General features: G+C 47.4%; 1 protein-coding gene across 2 annotated transcripts in view; it reads right to left on the reverse strand.

The window, feature by feature from the left end:
• MYO7B (myosin VIIB) overlaps nucleotides 1–12,287 on the reverse strand; it is a 523,403-nt gene that overhangs the window by 493,065 nt on the left and 18,051 nt on the right. The window lies entirely within an intron of this gene.

Consider the following 12,287-nt stretch of genomic DNA (forward strand, 5'->3'; position numbering starts at 1 on the left):
ACAGCAGCTCCGTGACATACAGCGCTGACAGCAGCTCCGTGACATACAGCGCTGACAGCATCTCCGTGACATACAGCGCTGACAGCAGCTCCGTGACATACAGCGCTGACAGCAGCTCCGTGACATACAGCGCTGACAGCAGCACCGTGACATACAGCGCTGACAGCAGCTCCGTGACATACAGCGCTGACAGCAGCTCCGTGACATACAGCGCTGACAGCAGCTCCGTGACATACAGCACTGACAGCAGCTCCGTGACATACAGCGCTGACAGCAGCTCCGTGACATACAGCGCTGACAGCAGCACCGTGACATACAGCGCTGACAGCAGCTCCGTGACATACAGCGCTGACAGCAGCTCCGTGACATACAGCACTGACAGCAGCTCCGTGACATACAGCGCTGACAGCAGCTCCGTGACATACAGCGCTGACAGCAGCACCGTGACATACAGCGCTGACAGCAGCTCCGTGACATACAGCGCTGACAGCAGCTCCGTGACATACAGCGCTGACAGCAGCTCCGTGACATACAGCGCTGACAGCAGCTCCGTGACATACAGCGCTGACAGCAGCTCCGTGACATACAGCGCTGACAGCAGCTCCGTGACATACAGCGCTGACAGCAGCTCCGTGACATACAGCGCTGACAGCAGCACCGTGACATACAGCGCTGACAGCAGCTCCGTGACATACAGCGCTGACAGCAGCTCCGTGACATACAGCGCTGACAGCAGCACCGTGACATACAGCGCTGACAGCAGCTCCGTGACATACAGCGCTGACAGCAGCTCCGTGACATACAGCGCTGACAGCAGCTCCGTGACATACAGCGCTGACAGCAGCTCCGTGACATACAGCGCTGACAGCAGCTCCGTGACATACAGCGCTGACAGCAGCTCCGTGACATACAGCGCTGACAGCAGCTCCGTGACATACAGCGCTGACAGCAGCTCCGTGACATACAGCGCTGACAGCAGCTCCGTGACATACAGCGCTGACAGCAGCTCCGTGACATACAGCGCTGACAGCAGCTCCGTGACATACAGCGCTGACAGCAGCTCCGTGACATACAGCGCTGACAGCAGCTCCGTGACATACAGCGCTGACAGCAGCTCCGTGACATACAGCGCTGACAGCAGCACCGTAAGCAGCCCCAGGAGGAAGTCAGCACAGCACAGGGATGGTGTGATCCCCTCATAATAAGAACCCCCAGGAGGAAGTCAGCACAGCACAGGGATGGTGGGAGCCCCTCATAATAAGAACACCCAGGAGGAAGTCAGCACAGCACAGGGATGGTGGGAACCCCTCATAATAAGCAGCCCCAGTAGAAATATGACACCGCTCAACCTCTTCAAAGAGGAGGGTAGGGGCATATAGTACGGTGTGCTTTTTTGGGTCAGGGAAGTGAGCCAAATGAATTAAGAAGGTCTGTGTGCTTGATTCCAAAAATTGTTTATAGACATATACATGGTCTACTGATCACATGTGTTGAATTCCTCCGAGATCCATGCCTCATTCATTTTTAGAAATGTGAGGTAGTTAACACTGTGGTGAGCTAGGCGAGTACGCTTATCGGTCACAATCCCCCCTGCTGCGCTGAACGTCCTTTCGGACAGGACACTGGATGAGGGGCAAGCCAACAGTTCGATTGCAAATTGGGCAAGCTCTGGCCAGAGGTCAAGCCTGCCCACCCAGTAGTCTAGGGGTTCATCACTCCTCAGAGCGTCCACATCGGCCGTTAACCCAATGTAGTCGGACACCTGACGGTCTAGGCGTTCCCTGATGCTGGATCCGGATGACACCTGTCGATGGGTCGGCTGAAAGAATGACCTCATATCCGAAGTCACCAACACATCTTCAAACCGGCCTCTTCTTGCAGGCGCTGTTGGATTGGTACCCGCAAATCCTTCTCTGGGAGTGGGAATTGCTCCTCTGCCAGCGCACGCAAAAGCAGAATGCAGCATTTCTCGAAGCAAGGCCTGGAAGTGCTGCATTCTGACAGCCCTCTGCGACGGCGGTAACATTTCCGCCATTTTGTGTTTGTACCGGGGGTCTAAGTACGTTGCCACCCAGTACTGGTCCTTGACCCTCATGCTTTTTATACGGGGGTCCCTATTAAAACACTGGAGCATGAAGGCCCCCATTTGCACTAAAGTGGAAGCGGTGTGGTGGCCTGGCTCCTGCTCATCATCCAGGATAATGTCGTCCTCTTCATTCTCCTCTCCCCATCCTCGCACAACAGGGATCCCAGAAAGGTTTAAAGCATGCTCTTCTTGCTCCTGCTCATCCGCCCCGGCACCATCCTCCTCTGACTCCTCATCAGACTCCTGTTGTTGACTTGTCTCAGATAGAGTAGCCCCCCCTGGGAATTCATCCAGCATTGCGACTTCCTCATCTTCCCGCTCCTGCTCCTCCACAGCCTGATCAATGACACGACGCAATGCACGCTCCAGAAAGAAGGCATAAGGTACCATGTCACTGATGGCGCCATGGCTGCGACTGACCAGTTTGGTGATCTCCTCAAATGGCCGCAGAAGTCTGCATGTGTCGCGCATGAGCAGCCACTGGCGCGGTGAAAAAAAACCCAGCTCCCCAGAACCGTTTCTTTCGCAGAGTTCATACAGGTAGACGTTAACTGCACGTTTCTGCTGGAGCAGCCTATCAAGCATATAGAAGGTTGAGTTCCATCGCGTCGGGCAATCGCAAATAAGACGTCTGACCGGCAGATGGTGTCGCCGCTGAATGTCAGCAAGGCGAGCCATGGCCGTGTAAGATCTTCTGAAATGGGCCGAGATTTTCCTTGCCTGCCGCAAGATGTCCTGGACCCCAGGGTATTTGACAAGGAATCGCTGCACGACCAAGTTTAAGACGTGTGCCATGCACGGCACGTGCGTGATTTTGCCCTGTTTCAATGCGCTAAGCAGATTGGCACCGTTGTCACACACCACTTTACCAACTGTCAAATTGAGCGGTGTTAGCCACTCATCTGCCTGTGAACGCAAAGCTGAAAGGAGTGCCGGGCCAGTGTGGCTCTTTGCTTCCAGGCACAACAGACGCAGCACGGCATGGCAACGTCTCACCTGGCATGTGGAATAGGTTCTGGGGAGCTTGGGCGGTGCAGTGGAAGAGACGCTAGCAGCGGAAAAGGAGGAGGCAGCTGAGGAGGAGAGGGAGGAGGATGGAGTAGGAGGAGGAGAAGAAGAGTCAGGCCTGCATGCAATCCGTGGCGGTAAAACCAAATCTACACGGGTGCCACGGGTTACATGCTTGACGGCCGTCAGAAGGTTCACCCAGTGGGCAGTAAAACTGATATACCTTCCCTGCCCGTGTTTGCTAGACCACGTGTCTGTGGTCAGATGTATCTTGGCACCGACACTGTGTGCCAGAGATACATTCACTTGCCGCTGAACATGGCCATATAGCTCTGGGATGCCCTTCTCTGAGAAATACTTCCTTCCTGGGACCTTCCATTGTGGTGTTCCAATGGCCACAAATTTGCGAAAGGCCTCCGAGTCCACCAGTTTATATGGCAGTAGTTGGCGGGCTATGAGTTCTGACAAGCCAGCCGCCAACCGTTGGGCAAGAGGGTTATCCGGCGTCATCATTTTTTTACGCTCAAACATTAGGCCCACGGAAGCCTGCCTTTTTGCAGAAAAATGTGAGCTTGGCGTGATGGAAGGTGGAGTGGAGGACAATTGTGAGGAGAGAGGAGAAGGAGAAGTAGAAGACGAGGCTGGACGGTGAGAGCCTGCAGTGTGGCTTTGTGTGTTCCGTTGCTCCCACTGGGCTCGGTGATGGCTGCTCATGTGCCTTCTTAAGGCGGTCGTCCCTAGGTGAGTATTGGGCTTACCGCGACTAACGCGTTGACTGCAAAGATTGCAGATGGCAACGCTATTGTCAGCAGCGGACACGTTAAAAAAAGCCCACACTGCGGAGCCATGTGCCGGTGTCCTGGGAGCGCCAGATGTGACCGTACATGGTCGATGACTCGCTCCTGATACATTTGCAGTCTGCTTTGTCCCTGCTGTGCAATGTAAGTCATTGCTGCTTCTCCTCCCTATCTGCTGGTCCATATCTCCCTCTGAACTCCCCTCCTCTTCCTCTCTTGTGGGCACCCACGTGACATCACTAGACACGTCATCATCAACGTCACCTTCCCCACCGCTATAAGTAGAGTAGGCAGCAACACCGGGGACCAACCTCCTCCTTGGGCTGATCTGGGTACTGGCGTCAGACTGCTGAGTAGCGCTTGTTGCTACCTCCTCTTCCTGATCCAATACCAAGAGTGGCTGCGCATCAGAAATGTCCTCTTGATATGGATCGGAAAATAATTCCAGTGACTCAAGCGGAAGGTATGTGGTGGTGGTGGTGGTGGTCGTGTTGTTGGTGGTAGTGTCTTTGGGGGTGCACATAGCAGAGAGTGAAGAAGAGGGTGCAGATCGAGAGGATGAGGAGGGTGCAGAAGAGTAAGGCTGAGCGAGCCACTCAACCAAGTCTGGTGCATCCTTTAAAGTAATTGAACGCACCTTCTGCAACTTCCCACTTTGGCTCAAGCCTGTTGCTCCTGCCCTACCCCTACCACCCCTGCGGAAGGGCCTGCCTCTTCCTCTGCATGTCATTTTTTAAATGACCCTGTGACAAAACTCTTAGTCCCTATACCGCTGAAGGACTGCTGCAGTATAGGTGAGCGGTCAGCAGTGGTGCACGTCAACCCTATCTATTGTGGACCTATAGCGGTCCTTACAGAACAGCAGACTGTACCGCACTCAAGCCTATGTACCGTAGCACCCTATACCAAGTTACCAGTCCTTATAAGAACTTTTGTGGACCAAGCAGGTTGTGTATTAGTGTTTAGCAGACTGTACGTCAGTCCCTATACCGCTGAAGGACTGCTGCAGTATAGGGCAGCGGTCAGCAGTGGTGCACGTCAACCCTATCTATTGTGGACCGATAGCGGTCCTTACAGAACAGCAGACTGTACCGCACTCAAGCCTATGTACCGTAGCACCCTATACCAAGTTACCAGTCCTTATAAGAACTTTTGTGGACCAAGCAGGTTGTGTATTAGTGTTTAGCAGACTGTACGTCAGTCCCTATACCGCTGAAGGACTGCTGCAGTATAGGGCAGCGGTCAGCAGTGGTGCACGTCAACCCTATCTATTGTGGACCGATAGCGGTCCTTACAGAACAGCAGACTGTACCGCACTCAAGCCTATGTACCGTAGCACCCTATACCAAGTTACCAGTCCTTATAAGAACTTTTGTGGAACAAGCAGGTTGTGTGTTAGTGATTAGCAGACTGTACGTCAGTCCCTATACCAATGAAGGACTGCTGCAGTATAGGGCAGCGGTCAGCAGTAGTGCACGGCAACCCTATGTATTGTGGACCGATAGCGGTCCTTACAGAACAGCAGACTGTACCGCACTCAAGCCTATGTACCGTAGCACCCTATACCAAGTTACCAGTCCTTATAAGAACTTTTGTGGACCAAGCAGGTTGTGTATTAGTGTTTAGCAGACTGTACGTCAGTCCCTATACCGCTGAAGGACTGCTGCAGTATAGGGCAGCGGTCAGCAGTGGTGCACGTCAACCCTATGTATTGTGGACCGATAGCGGTCCTTACAGAACAGCAGACTGTAACGCACTCAGGCCTATGTACCGTAGCACCCTATACCAAGTTACCAGTCCTTATAAGAACTTTTGTGGACCAAGCAGGTTGTGTGTTAGTGATTAGCAGACTGTACGTCAGTCCCTATACCAATGAAGGACTGCTGCAGTATAGGGCAGCGGTCAGCAGTAGTGCACGGCAACCCTATGTATTGTGGACCGATAGCGGTCCTTACAGAACAGCAGACTGTAACGCACTCAGGCCTATGTACCGTAGCACCCTATACCAAGTTACCAGTCCTTATAAAAACTTTTGTGGACCAAGCAGGTTGTGTGTTAGTGTTTAGCAGACTGTGCGTCAGTCCCTATACCGCTGAAGGACTGCTGCAGTATAGGGCAGCGGTCAGCAGTGGTGCACGTCAACCCTATCTATTGTGGACCGATAGCGGTCCTTACAGAACAGCAGACTGTACCGCACTCAAGCCTATGTACCGTAGCACCCTATACCAAGTTACCAGTCCTTATAAGAACTTTTGTGGACCAAGCAGGTTGTGTATTAGTGTTTAGCAGACTGTACGTCAGTCCCTATACCGCTGAAGGACTGCTGCAGTATAGGGCAGCGGTCAGCAGTGGTGCACGTCAACCCTATCTATTGTGGACCGATAGCGGTCCTTACAGAACAGCAGACTGTACCGCACTCAAGCCTATGTACCGTAGCACCCTATACCAAGTTACCAGTCCTTATAAGAACTTTTGTGGACCAAGCAGGTTGTGTATTAGTGTTTAGCAGACTGTACGTCAGTCCCTATACCGCTGAAGGACTGCTGCAGTATAGGGCAGCGGTCAGCAGTGGTGCACGTCAACCCTATCTATTGTGGACCGATAGCGGTCCTTACAGAACAGCAGACTGTACCGCACTCAAGCCTATGTACCGTAGCACCCTATACCAAGTTACCAGTCCTTATAAGAACTTTTGTGGAACAAGCAGGTTGTGTGTTAGTGATTAGCAGACTGTACGTCAGTCCCTATACCAATGAAGGACTGCTGCAGTATAGGGCAGCGGTCAGCAGTAGTGCACGGCAACCCTATGTATTGTGGACCGATAGCGGTCCTTACAGAACAGCAGACTGTACCGCACTCAAGCCTATGTACCGTAGCACCCTATACCAAGTTACCAGTCCTTATAAGAACTTTTGTGGACCAAGCAGGTTGTGTGTTAGTGATTAGCAGACTGTACGTCAGTCCCTATACCAATGAAGGACTGCTGCAGTATAGGGCAGCGGTCAGCAGTAGTGCACGGCAACCCTATGTATTGTGGACCGATAGCGGTCCTTACAGAACAGCAGACTGTACCGCACCCAAGCCTATGTACCGTAGCACCCTAGACAGACCAAGTTACCAGTCCTGATAAAGAGCTTTGTGGAACAAGTGAGTTGTGAATGATTAGCAGACTGCAGCAGAAGGGCAGCAGTCAAGTATAATATTCTTTCTATATTTGGAAGAAAGAATATTATACGTGTACAAGCCTATTACCGTACCACTGATACCAGTCCTGAAAAGAACCTTTGTGGAACTAATAGTAACAGCAAGTCTTTAAAATTATCCTCACTGCCTGACACACTGCTTCCTGCCTGTCCCTATACAAATTGGCAAAAAAGAGTAGGCTGGAACGATTAGCTGGAACAGCTCTTTTGTGGACCTGATAGTAACAGCTAATGATGATGATGATGATGATGATGAAGAAAGACTAATCTGGCTGAGCTGTCCCTAAAATAGCAGCATACAGCGCTCTGTCCCTTTATCTAAACTGACAAAAGAAACTCAGGCTGCTGACCTAACACCTATACCAGTCCTGAAAAGAACTTTTGTGTACCAAATAGCTAGCGTTTTCTCTGTCCCTACTCCACACAGGATCCTTTCCCTACAGTGACAGAAGAAAGAATGTAAAATGGCCACCGGATCGGGTGTATTTATAGGTTAGGGGGAATGTCCAAGTGTCCATGAGCTGTCATGTCTCAATTGGTTGTCCTGTAACACATGATAAACGTGTCACGAAAGGTTAAAGTTCTTGTATACATTAAACACGTAAGTCCGCCGGGGCGAACGACGGAAAAAGGCGTTCGAACCCGCGGACGGCGAAAGTCGGAAATTCGCCGCGAAACGACCGCCGGGCGAACCGTTCGGCCATCACTACTCCCGATATGTCTTACAATCGGGGGTGTCTTACTATCGGGGAAACAGGGTAGCAATGGATTAATTAAGGGCAGGTTTGCCTGGGGGAGCTCACTCCTCCTTAACCACTTGTCGGCTGTATACTATACAATATATATATATACCGTGGCAAGGCGGCTCTCCTGTGAAGAATCACATACCTGTACACATGTGCCTCCGGGGACCCACTCCTGCTGTAAACGGACACAGCAAGAGTCAACCCACCGATTGTTCCCAAGGGAAGCAGAATGGTGGTATTCCCTGTGTTTTTTTTCCTCTCATGAGCTGGATCCATTAAAGCAGTCTACATCACCTTGGGCATTGACATGTCCAGATGTCTGTTAGACCTGTCAATACTTTGTAGAACCCCCTGTTGCTCCAATTACAGCTGCAAGTCTTTTTGTGTATGTCTCTACCAGCTTTGCACATCTAGGAGAACGACATTTTTGCCCATTCTTCTTTGCAAAATAGCTCAAGCTCTGTCAGATTGGATATGGAGCGTTTGTGAACAGCACTTTTTAAGTCTTGCCACAGATTCTCAATTGGATTCAGATCTGGACTTTGACTGGGCCATTCTAACACATGAATATGTTTAGAACTAAACCAATCCATTGTATTTCTTTTAATTTTTTCAAATTATTTGTAATTTAGGGTCGTTGTCCTGCTGGAAGGTGAACCTCTGCCCAAGTCTCAAGTCTTTTGAAGACTCTAACAGGTTTTCTTCAAAGATTGCCCTGTATTTGGCTCCATCCGTCTTCCCAGCAACTCTGACCAGCTTCCCTGTCCCTGCTGAAGAAAAGCATCCCCACAACATGATGCTGCCACCACAATGTTTCACGGTGAGGATGGTGTGTCCAGGGTGATGTGCAGTGTTGGTTTTCCTCCACACATAGTTTTGCTTTTAGGATAAAAAAAATTTACATTTTGGTCTCATCTGACCAGAGCATATTCTTCCACATGTTCTTCCACATGTTTGTGTCCCCCACATAACTTCTAGAAAACAGGGCTTCTTATGGCTTTCTTTTAACAATGGCTTTCTTCTTGCCACTGTTTCATAAAGGCCAGATTTGTGGGATGCACAACTAATAGTTTTCCTGTGGACAGATTCTCCTACCTGAGCTGCGGATCTCTGCAACTCCTCCAGAGTTACCATGGGCCTCTTGACTGCTTCTCTGATTAATGCTCTCCTTGCCTGGCCTTTCAGTTTAGGTGGATGGCCTTGTCTTGGTCGGTTTGCAGTTGTGCTATACACTTTCCATTTTCGGATGATGGATTGAACTGTGCTCTGTGAGATGTTCAAAGCTTGAGATATTTTTTTATAACCCTGCTTTAAACTTCTCCACGACTTTATCCCTGACCTGCCTGGTGTGTTCCTCGACCTTCATGATGCTATTTGTTCATTAAGTTTCTCTACCAAACCTCTGAGGGCTTCACAGAACAGCTGTATTTATACTGAGATTAAATTATACACAGATGGACTCTATTTACTAATTAGGTGACTTCTGAAGGCAATTGGTTCCACTGGATTTCAGTTAGGGGTATCAGAGTAAAAGGGGCTGAATACAAATGCATGCCACACTTTTCAGATATTTAGTTGTAAAAAAAATGAAAACAATTTATCATTTTCTTTCCACTTCACAATTATGCGCCACTTTGTGTTGGTCTATCACATAAAATACATTTAAGTTTTTGGTTGTAACATTACAAAATGTGGAACATTTCAATGGGGTATGAATACTTTTTTAAGGCACTGTATGTCAATACTATCCCTATTATGGACTTCAGCTCTCCCGTGCTCCTTTGTATACAGCTTAAAAAGGTATTTAATAAGTTTGCCTTCTCTTTGTCCCCAGCCACCTACTCTCTTTTGCAACCTGACATTTGCTATTAATTTTTGCAACCTTGATTTCCTTTTTACATATTGTGCTATATTTTTTGTAACTTTTAAATAATGATAGTGTTTCTTCATATATAGATATAGATTTAGATATAGATATATATATATATATATATATATATATATATATATATATATATATATAGTGCTTTTTTCTTATTATTTATAATTTGTTTTTTTTACCTTTGGCCATGAGCCACATTCGTTTTATTTTTAGCCTTTTAAACTTAAGGGATAAGTTCATCTTTGGGAACATGTTACATTTCAGGGTGGAACATGTAACATGTTCCCAGTGCTGCAGCCACCAACTGCTGCCACCCTCCCTGAACGTTTTCCCGTACTGTCAGTTTTTGAAAGCAGCACCGTTGTGCTGGCCTCCTCCCACACAGACGCGTCATTCATGCACAGAGCTCTGTGTGTATGAATGACATACAAGCAGCTTAGTGGCTGTTGGCTTGTAGTTCTCAATGAACTACCATGGTGCTGTGGAGCACTGTGGTAGTTCATTGAGTCTTCCTGTCAGCGAGTATTGGCTTACCCATATGGGATGTACAGGTAAGCCCATACAATGACAGTGTGGATATGCATGGCATCAGCGATCTCCTGATCACTGGTGCAATGTTTTACAGGTTCCTAATACAAAAAAATAATAAATGCACGTTTTTTTTTAACCTGGAAAAAGATGTGCATTTATTATTTTCTGTACAAAGGTGGACTTATCCTTTAAGCTTTAAGAATTCCAATTTCTGTCCTGTGCTCTTCAATAACAATATTCCCTCCCACGCTTAAGTCATTCACAAGCCTTAAGTACTTTTATCTTTCCAGTATGTTCTTATTGCTAACATTAAATGAAATCATGTTATTGTCACTGTTACCCAGGAGTTCCTTTATTTGAACATTAGTAATAAGCTTTGCGTGGTTTGAGATTAACAGGTCCAGAAAAGCATGATTTCAAGTTGGGGCTTCTATCAAGTGTAGCATAAAATTTTCTTAGGCTTATAAATTTCTACCTTTTTAAAGCGGTGGTAAACCGCAGCAAAAAACCCCAAAAAACTGCATACTAGCACAGTTACGACAGACTTCCGTGAAAATTAAGCCGTCCAGCGGCGCCCTTCCATTTTTACCCAGCACTGGCATGCAGTTTCTTCAGAGCATCTGCAACGGTGACGTCAATGGCTACTTCTAAAGTAAATATTTCCTAAACGGTGCACATTTAAGGAGATATTTACTGTACCTATAGGTTAGCCTATAATAAGGTAAAAATTAACAAAGGGAGTTTACTCCCACTTTAACCATTCCAGCAGTGTCATTACTCCAATCAGTTTCAGGGCAGTTAAAATCCCCCACTATCATCAATGTCCCAGCCCTTGCAGCTCTTTCTGTTTAAGTAGTTTCGTCTCCTCCGCCTCAATAACATTTGATGGCCTATAACAAACACCAATAATTAACTTTGAAGTACTCCCACTCATAGACAGTTTCCTCCATAATGCTTCAGCATCATCCATCAACAAGGTCCTCTTTCATACTTGTTTTGTGATCACTTGTGGCAGACACCACCACCTTTACATTTTACCCTGTGTCTCCAAAAGAGAGCACAGCCAGCAATAATAATAGCCCAATTTGTGAGAAGAATAAAGCAAAGATTCAGCAATTACAATTAAATCATAGTTCTCTTTGTGCACCATAGCTTCCAACTCAACTATTTGTCCAGACTTATCTTATCCCCTGCCATTCCCCTATTCCACCCACCATTAGGGTCTTACCTGTCTGCCCCATTATATTCTAATTCACCCTCCCCCCTCGATCCTAGTTTAAATACTCCTCCAGCCTTCTTGTAAACTTAAAATTTCCCCCAGGAGAGCAAATTGGGTATTTTTTGCAAAGTAAAAATGTACCACATTCACTCAGCTCTAGGGGAAATTTTGTTACATGGTGCAACTTTCCTTGCAAAATGTACAGCCTATTTGCCTTTAGTAAATCACTCCCATGGTATTACAAGTCTTGTGTGGTGTAACTTGAGTGGCCTGCACAGATCCCTAAACTAAACCCTACAAAAAACCTTGGAATAAATTGGAATGTCAATGGTAAGCCAGGTACCTGACCTCAAAAATTTACTTTTGGTTAAATGTGCATAACATTTCCCAAACACATTCAATATCTTGTAGAAAGTCTTATAAAAAGAGTTGTGGCTGTTATACACACAAATGAGGTGGTAACTCCATATTAATGGCCATAGTTTTGGAAAGGTATGTCCAAGAAGTTTATATAGGTGTGAAAATAAGGTGTCCAGAAATGTTAGTTTATTGTATGGGTGTAAAGGTAGTCATACAGGGACCAGCCAAATTGCGATCCATGTATGGGCAGGGAGGTTGTACAAAAGTCAATCAACCGATTGATTTCTATACAACCTCCCTGATGTTTTTTTTTTATGCACAGGGAATTGCATTTTTACAGACAAATAAATACAATATTAACTAACTTAGATTTGGCTAATGTTTTCCCTGCGTAACAGGCAACCCTGTGGTTAGTTGACACTGATCATGTTAGTTTACCAGGAAACTCAGAACAC

This window comes from Lithobates pipiens, unplaced genomic scaffold, assembly GCF_037356315.1.
Source record: "Lithobates pipiens isolate NorthernLeopardFrog02 unplaced genomic scaffold, aLitPip1_a1.2 Scaffold_18, whole genome shotgun sequence".
Lineage (NCBI taxonomy): Eukaryota > Metazoa > Chordata > Amphibia > Anura > Ranidae > Lithobates > Lithobates pipiens.